This window comes from Myxine glutinosa, chromosome 2, assembly GCF_964187855.1.
Source record: "Myxine glutinosa chromosome 2, kmMyxGlut1.1, whole genome shotgun sequence".
Lineage (NCBI taxonomy): Eukaryota > Metazoa > Chordata > Myxini > Myxiniformes > Myxinidae > Myxine > Myxine glutinosa.
In genome coordinates, this window is record NC_136262.1 from 159,760,058 (window position 1) to 159,769,795 (window position 9,738).

The 9,738-nt window shown below is 43.4% G+C and overlaps 1 long non-coding RNA gene across 1 annotated transcript; it reads right to left on the minus strand.

Annotated features, from left to right (window-relative positions):
- Window positions 1-897: 897 nt before the first annotated feature.
- On the minus strand, window positions 898-9,055 carry LOC137422541 (uncharacterized). Its single transcript, XR_010983506.1, has 3 exons — window positions 8,940-9,055; window positions 6,237-6,319; window positions 898-914 (listed from the first exon to the last, which is right to left on the minus strand). It is a non-coding gene; the product is annotated as an uncharacterized LOC137422541 (long non-coding RNA).
- Between the last annotated feature and the right edge of the window lie 683 nt (window positions 9,056-9,738).

A 9,738-nucleotide genomic window follows, 5' to 3' on the forward strand; every position in this document is an offset into this window, starting at 1 on the left:
CTCTCTCTCTCTCAATGTTCGTATCAGAGGGTACCCTCGCGCAGTTCCGTGATAGCGCTTTCTCTTGCTCCATTCCGTTACCAATCGGTCTCCTCGCGCAGTCCGCAGTCTCTCTTCTCTCTCTCCTCCTCTCTCTCCTCTTCTCCTCTCTCTCCCTCTCTCTCCTCTTCTCTTCTCTGCATCTCTCTCTCCTCTCTGCGTCGCTCCTCCTCCCTCCTCTCTGCGTCTCTGTGAAAAGGCACCGCGCTTGCGCTTATATAACGCGCTTAGAAATCAAGCCGCACACTCTCAAACCACGCCCACCAGTGAGCTCACCTCAGCCCTGATTGGATAGAGAGGGCTCACCGGCTCCGCCCATTGACGGAACGTTGACAGGGCCACGCCTCGTTCTTGGCGCTCCGCCCCCTTCTTCTCCAAGCTTGACCACGTGTGTAATGGCGTTTGGAGCGAACGCTGAGGCGGCTGCGGCTGGCAGAGGCGCATAATACAATTTGGAGAGAGAGACTGGCAAAATGGACGGAATGGGGCATATCTTATTTAATTAATGCAACGCTGATTCAACTATTGGGAACACAGCCTTATCTGAAACACATACTAAGGAAATAACTGACAGTACTATGGTGTCCTACGTGTTGCATATGGCCTAACTATGGGTGCGACCTTATTAAATGCTGGGATATTTACAAGAGTTATTATTTACAAGTATTTACAAGTGAGGGGTTCTCAAAACCGCAACAATATGCATATATTGTCGTGCCCATGCTGATAAAGACTTGCCTCAGACGAATGACCGATCGAGCTTACATCTGAGGCATTCAGTCAACTATGGCGGATCCTCTTTATACACACGAGGAGTAGTGGAGGGTAGCGAAGCTTACCTGGATGGACAGGCGAGAAGCGGGTTTTCCGAACAACTGACAGAAAAACGGGACAGGGAAAGGAATTCAAATGCAACAAATAAAGGGTTTAATAAAAATAATGCCAAGGACAAGTAAATGTGCAGTAATACTAAAATCCCATTTGAAGGACCCTCCATAAGGACTCATATACAACACAAGGGGAAAAATTAATGGAAAATAATATATGTGTGCACTGAATGTTAGCGGGTACTCAGCTCTGGTCCCCTTGACCGTCCGGGGTCGTCACAGGCGTCCCTGCGTGGGAAAACATGCCTTGGCGTGAAACCGCATCCACCACCATGCTGAGTACGTGAAGCGAGCAGGCCCTCGCTTCATCCTCATCTCACGATCCACAATGCACCGAGTTCTCTCAGGTGCACCCAGCCGTCACAAAGTCAGCACCAACGAACCGGCGCAAGGGTGCGTCCGCTTCTCCACGGAGCCAGGACCAAGAGAAAGATGCATCTGCTCGCAATGAATGTCCCAACGCAAGAGAGAGAAATTGGCAATACGTCCGCCTGCGATCACATCCACGAAGCCAGAGCGGTAAAATGCCGGGACTCAGTCTTTTTGTTCCCCGGTCTCCAACCTCGTCCGATCACGTCCGCGCGTGCTCCAATCAAAGAGTCCATCTCATCACTCCATCGCCCAGACCAATCATCACCTTTCAGGGTGGGGCCTCATGGCCCTGCCTGCTTGATGTTGCGATGACTCGGCTTACGGCGCCAGAGGTGGTGTTCCATGTCCGAATCCGGTCACTTTATTTGGTGTTATTAATTACGCGCCATTCGCTTGGCTGCTCGTGTGTGTAGTGACTTGTAGTGTCATAAGGAAAAAGGGAAAAATCACAGAGGTCATTCACATACAGGGGATTTACCCTTAATCCCAAAGCTACATAGCACAAGAGCCACCCGCCATGTCGCCATACGTCAAACTTACTCTGAACATCTGGCCCTACTTTGTTGCAGGAAGTGGATACACGACATCCGGAGCATGGTAATCTACACAATCCTATCTGGACTGAGGTATTTCATTGCCTACCACCCACAAACGTAACAATATATAATACGGAAATTAAATGCACACTGAGCCATAAAAAGGATAAAAAAAATTGTTTAAAATCCTGACGTTTCAGAAAAATCTGTCCACAGAGGTAATGGCTGTAATTAAATGTCCGATGGGATCGGCTACGTGTTCCGATTGGGCTGCGGGGTGGTGGGGGAGGGAGGGGGTCAGGCAATTGGTATGAGGTTTGGGAGTGGCTAAGTGTACTGGTTGGGATGTGGGGGGGGGGGAGGTGGAGGGGGTCAGGCAATTGGTATGAGGTTTGGGAACAGCTACGTGTACTGCTTGGGCTATGGGGGACTATGACTGTTTAGGATTGATGTATTTATTACAGCCACGACTATCCCCCGCCCCTCCTACCAAGAACCCAATGACCAAGTATTTCTAAAAATATATTCCACTTTGACATTATGGGGTATTATGTGTAGATCGGTGACAAAAAAAAAATCATCATTTATTAATTTTAAATTCAGGCTGTAACAACATGTGAAAAAGTCACAGGGTGTGAATACTTTCTGAAGGCATTGTATATTTTGAACACTGTGTGTGGTAGCATGTTCTACCAACTCTCTAGTTTCATCATTATCTATCCCCCCCCCCCCCCCACCCTCCTCTCCCTTGCCCTCCCCTCCCTCAACCTCTTCGTTCCATTTCCATTTCACCCTTCCTCTTATTGTGTGTTTGAACCTGTTCATACCCATTTTCCTACAGTCTTTCTTTTCCTCTTTTTTTCCGATTCCGGCTCTGAGCGTGGAGAACATTGACTTTTACCTCCTTTGTTGAAGCTCATCAAAGCTAAGATTTCCACCTCAAATATCTCTAAATCCAAATTATTTCATTTCAAGACAAGGAATTACCCATTTAGTATTACCATAGCTTCATACACAAACCTTTAAAGATGTACTTGTGCTTTTATCTACAACCAGTGCCTTTATCTGTAAGTGTCCAAAGTTTCCTGGAGCTCAGATATAAAATGTATGCTTGTTAACACGATAGGTCCATATAGCACTAAAGCAAATCAATATCATTATAGGGTGAAGGGTAAAGCCCAAAACGTCAGCATTTTGTAGTCCTTTATGGCGGATAGCCCTAGCCAATTTATTCTTATGTTTCTCAATCAATATCATTGTGTACCTTCTCTTTTTGATAAGTTGTATCAAAGGCCACGAACGGTAATAGTCTTTACATACGTACAAAGTTCAACAAGCCTTTCAACACCGAGAAATGGCTGCAATCCAATCTGCTATTTATCTCAAAAAGTGATCTTCCGACTTCACTCCTTGTATAAAGTGTACGTACACGTGCGCACACAAGTTGTGGACCCAACATTTGGAGGCAGGTGTTGGGTTTGAAGGATGGCCATTTGTACAGAGTAACACCAACAGGGGATGTAGCTTCCTGGTTGATCGTGGTACCGGACAAATTGAAAGAAGTGGTCATGTGGCATGCACATGGGACAAGGACAATGGACATTTGGGCGTGGCCAGAACCCCGGCAAAATGGAGGCAGAGGTTCTATTGGGTGAATTCGGGCAGGGACATTCAAACTTGGGTGAGGTCCTGCGACCTCTGCCGTGGTAAGAAGGGACCCCCCCACGTGTGTGCAAGGTCCTGCTCCGGGTGAAAAATGTGGGAGCGCCACTTGAGCGGGTGGCAGTAGATGTGGTTGGGCCTCTGCCAACTACCCGCCGAGGGAACTGGTACAATGGTACATCATGGTGCCAATGGACTATTTCACAAAATGGCCAGAAACCTACCCATTGCCCAACCAGGAAGCCCGGCTGGTAGCTCAGGTTTTAGTTGAAGGATTCTTCTCCCGATTTGGCGTGCCAATGGAGCTACACACCGACCAGGGCCAGAACTTTGAGTCTGAGCTCCTGCGGTCGGTGTGCGAGCTCCTACCAAATTAACAAAACCAGGACGACCCCTCTTCGGCCTCAGTCGGATATTTGATTGTTGAATTTGATGTGGTGTATGCATGTTTTGTGGTTTCGGAATAAACCTGTGTGTTTCATTCGGGTAAACGTCTCGCAGCCTCCATCTCATGCGCGCTCATAAGTGCCATAGTTGGAAGTTCGATTCAGGAGTAAAAAACGTTCGGCTATTCGTCATCCTGCGGTCTTAATCACAGGTGACAGGACAATATTTTATTGATATTACCAGCACAAGGTAATATCATATGTATTGCAAAAATAAAACTTTTTCAATTTCCTAATTTATTTTATATATTTAAAGGTAAATGTGATATTTATATATTGACTTTCAGACAAATTTTAATTATTAATTATCTACCGATATTGCACACTTGTAACTTCCCACAAATATTTAACGTGGAATACCACCACAAAAGTGAAAATAACACAAACATTTGCACAGTACTGTGTATCTTCTACTCCAGCTGATACTCATTTTCATTCATTATTTTGACTCCATCTTTGATTCCTGCCACTCGACTGCTGGGTTGCATAGCGTTCCTGCGATTTTGTCCCGATTCCCCTTTCATCCTCGGGTCATTCTACAAAGCTGTTACTCTCTGAAGTTTCTTCCGTATGCCGAGACTTGTCTATATCAAAAATAAATAAATTCTGGTCATGATTAGCTTACATGCACAACTCGATTCTATTATGGTGATGAAAAATGAGCAAACTTGTGATTGATCTTTAGACATTTGCAACATGGATCTCCATGCATGACTGTCTAAAGTCCACTGCAGCTTTTGCTATAATCACTGTGAACCCGAAATCTTATCAATCCCACAATCATTCAAGATAAATAAATCGAACATAGACAGACTTATGTAATCATTGATGGTAATTAAATATTAATCATGTGTCCTTCAAAAAAGTTTTCTTTTATTTTTTTTATTTTTAAGAATTCAGTAACTTGTGAGTCATCTCGAGCTTGAAGCTTCCTCCCCCTTAACATCGAATATATGAGCAATGTGGCGAGGAGCTAACCTGCCACTCATTGTCGTTTTTTTTTCCAATCTTGCAACATTTTCATCAGATGATGTAATTGTTGAGCAACAACTCTTTTCACCAATTATCCTCTCACTTTAAACTCATAACACCACCTCTTCACTGCTCCTTAGGAAGGGTCATTTGCAGACACTCGGTCGTGTAATGGTTCGAGTGTCCTCTCTGAGTCTGGAAGGTCAGCGGATCAAACCCCAGCCGAGTCCTACCAAAGGTTTTGACTCAGGTCCGGATTCAAATCCGCATACCAGAGTTGGGATACAAAACATAAAGTGCTCAGCATAGTGGAGGTATGCTCCCTACCGAATGCTGCTCTAGTTACCCTCGCCAGAGGAGAGGGTATTGCATTTGAGTCCGTTTGTCTGTTTGTCCGCACAGAATAAATATGATTTTCTCTGCAACCGTTGGTCCAATTGACAGGAAATTTTCATCATAGGTGCAACTCCTGTATAATTTTTTATTGACAATTATGACGTCATGGGTCACGTGGTACAGGCGCCATTTTGGAAAACCGAAAAACTTTGCACCTCTATATCTCCGAAAGTGCTGCATAGAAAAAATTGAGACATGGCTCATTGTAAAGAACTTTCCATGGGGAACAACATGTGTTAATGATGATGTCATAGATGCCTCGATTATAACGTCATAATTCGACAGGTACAAAACTTCATCCAATCAAGATGAAATTTCTTGAGTGTCATCTCGGGATAAATTGGTGCAGAAAAAAAAAAGATGTTATTGGTCACGTGGTTCAACCGACATATTTGTTTTAACACAAAAGCCTTAAAAACCACTAAAACCACATCCTGGCGAGGGTCTGCAATCTCTGATTGCTCTTTCTTGTTTATATCTGGATTAGTAGGCTTCATAACATATTTGTCAACCCTTCGTACTAAGGCCTGTAGTTTCCCAAATCACACTTTACTTGTCAAATGAGCCGGAGTAAAATGAAGGACTGCTCTCATACAGGTATGCACTCACAGGAGTCATACTCACAGAACTCAAAAATAGAGCCCTTTCTTACCTGCCAATAACATACACCGATCAACGTTCTGTTGACACAAACATTGTGTGTCCATGTGCACGCAAATTAACTAATATAGCACCCCCAAGCGGCCTACTTTAATATACCAACCATTCCAGTTATTAGAAAGGGGTCGCCGAGAATCAAATAGCCTGGCAAGGCTCTTCATTGTTAAATTTTCCATTTCGTTTGTACTGCAATGCATCAGCTTGTTCCCTGTGAACTTCATTTAACATCCTTCAGATTCAAGATAGCACAATCGGTCGCGTCTTGCCTGTGGTTTCTGCTGCTGGGGTCTTTGCACTGGTAGTAGAGATGTTTCATGGCACCATTCCTAGAAGAGTTGAGCTGGCAGTTCTGAAAATGGAATACGCAAATTAAACAAAAAAAAATACAATGTGGATGTTAAATAAATAATAGCGGCGAAGCCGGTGTTGTGAATGAACGCGTACGTATTATGTTGAAAAGCCAGATTTTGCTGAATCCTTTGAGAATTTCGAAATTTCACGCCCCAAATCGCTCCATGGAGGCCGCCATCTTGCGGATGCGGAAGTGTGCATAAAAAATTGCGAAAAAGTTCGATTGGAGTTTATTTCACCCGTCTTTTTTGGATTCACAATCTTATGCATCTCCAATTTGTAATTAAAATACTTTAAGACCAACCTCGTTCCCCGGGCCCGCACGGGCCCTGGTTATCTTCAACGAAAATCGTCGCCAAACACCGGAACCAATGAGATTCGAGCATTTGAAAAAACATTTCAAAAAAGCTCGTTACCGGTACCGCGTTTCGGAGGCTGAAAACGGCGTGAAATATTCTAAAATTGACGAAGAATTATTTTTTAGAAATCTCGCGGCCGTAGGGGGTAATTTTTCACGGCCGGAAATATCCGAAGTTGAGACGGAATTCACCAAATTAATCAAGAAGGAAATTTTATAAAGTTTAATCTCACCCAGAATGCAAATGGTGTCATTTTAAACTAGGCACAGTACCTACTACACCTACCTACTACCAACTACCTCACTTACTGATGCCATAGTGATGGGTAAAATAGTGGCAAGAGGCTTTGGCTTCGCCGGCTCATTGCGGCTTTGCAGTCGGGTACTAGTAGGATATGGATATGGCACAAACCCGATGGCCTGAAAGGCCTCATCCTCCATCTTTGCTACTTTTCTGCCTGCAATTCATGCCACAATGACATGCTTATCATGGCTTATTAAAATTAGCAAGGTCACACCTATGTTTGTGTGTTCAGAGCATTTCTTGTTTGACAAGGCATGCAAGGCCTCATCCTCAGCCCCCAACCGCACTTTAAAAATGGAATGTGCAGATTTTACATTTAAATATCTAAAACAAGAATGACCGCACTGTCGTCACAACCTGCGACAAAATTGGAGAAAAGACGAATTAAAAAAATGATCATGGACACACAATGAGGGAAAGGTTTAGGCCTCACATAAGTCAGTACGAAAAGTCCGACGTACACTCACAAATCTTACTATAATTCACCAAATGTCTGTCCATCTGTCTGTCTGTCTGTCCGTTTGTTCCCAGGTACCGCAAAAACGGCTGAACCGATCGCAACGAAATTTTGGGTGGGTAATCCTCGGACCCCCTGGAGTAAAATAGGTCATATTGTTTTCCCAATTTTCCAATTTTTCCAAACACGATGGAATAATATTTACCGATACGAACAGTGATGTGGCTTTTATTGAAATTCTACAAATACTGTTTAGATTTTGATGATTTGCGTGTGATATGATTTAACGGATGTTTATATAAATCGTTTAAAATAAAAAAGCCTTCAATTTCTGATATTTTACCTTTTCATTTGGGCCTCCCAATTGAAGCCCCGCCCACAGGGCGGGTACCGTTGCTAGTTGGTATAATTTTAAAACAAAACTGTGCTAGAAGCACACAGTAAACACAAAGACAGCAAAATGAACAGTAAAAAAAATTGACAAAATACGACCGTGAGAACTTTGAGGAAATCAGCACGATCAAGCTCAAGGAACCAGAACCCGAAGTGAATTGTTTATTTGAGCTTGATGACCAGACACGAGATTTGCAAGCCATTTCTTATTGTTGGTATGCACGTGGGTGTTGAGGATTTATTGGCAGAGTAAGTACGGAGTCGAAAGCTTTATTAGGCCGAGGCCGAGCAAAGCAAGGTCGATTATTCCTGGCATGTGAAACACCCTGCAACCCATGCTTACAGAAAATGGACTCCTTGGAATGTTAGCTGCATTTTCATCCAATAATCACATCGCTTTGGTCGAACAAAAATTATCCACAGCTAGACGCTCCAATGTTGAAAGTTTAGCGTCAATTGCTCAAGTGGTTGTGGGGAAAAAGAATTTAAAAGCGAATTAGAAAGCATCTGAAAATGGAAAGCCCGTCCGCATCTGCTTTGTATTCAGACTTCTTCTTCTTCTTCCGTATGCAAAACATGATGAAAACTGCTAAAAAAACAAATACAAATTGTTAACGATTTTAGGCGACCTTGATCTTTTGACCTCAAAAGCAAAAGGCTTCAGTGACCCAATATGCAAACCATGCTCAAATTTCAAGTCAATCGTATAAAAATTGATGATTTTATGCAACCTCGATCTTGTGACCTAAAAAACAATCAGCTTATATCTTTTGATTTGTGAACCAATTCAATGACCCAATATGTAAATTATTAAAATATCAGGTCAAATGGATGGAGATTGTCAAATTTATGTGATGCTAACCTTTGACCAAATTAGTCATTTGTGTTCTCCATATCCTCATCATGAAGCTTTTTCGAAAATTGCAACAAAAGCTCAAATGTTTAATGACAACAAGTTCCGGCCATGCAGGTAAGTGCACGCACACACACACACACACACACACACACACACACACACACACACACACACACACACACACACACACACACACAGCTTTGGAATACCACATTGATATTACAGCACTCGGAAGGAAAGATAGAAATACCACGAGTGAAGTTACATCGAGGAATCTTCCAGGGAGACAGCGCCTTTCACCACTCCTGTTTTTCCTGGCACTGGACCCACTGAGCTAAATCATCAGTGAGCAAGGACATGGCTACATACCGATATCAAACAAGCATTCTGAGTATTGCGCTGCAATACATGTCCCCTACCGGCAGTCTGTCGTCCGGAAAACTGTTGGGGAAATTACCAAGGGTTATTCACCCACAGGTTCTGAATCGTTCCCAATCGCAAATTACCTCAGGACGGGCTCACCTGTGATTCGCACTCGGGACTTCGATTTGTACACCTTGCAGACAGGTGAGCAGAAGCACGAGAAAATAAGTTGTTGATAAAGAACCTTTCAAGTCGCCAAATATCAGTAATTTATTATATTTTCCGGTTCACGATCAATGATCGATGTGTATATATATATGTTGCTCGGCTTGGCTCCGCCCCTCCCAAAAGCGCGCGCTGTGTCACGCTTTTGACGTTCGCTGACGAGGCTGAGGGCACCCAGTGCGGCTTGAGGAGAACTCGAGAATAAACAAGAGATATCCATTTAAAAAAAATATTTTCGTTTAATTAACGATATCTGTCAAACCACGCGCCCTATCGCAAATTCCAAAAGGACATTTTAGGAGATTGACATGCTCAACAGATCTGTGAAGTTTCCCCTCGATTGGATCAAAAATAAGGGAGGAGCTCGGTTTTAAAGGTTCATGCTTAAAAACGTCATAACTCTGAAACCATGTGACGCATGACGTCATGCTCGGTGACTTTTTTGTTCGTCGTGGGTATGC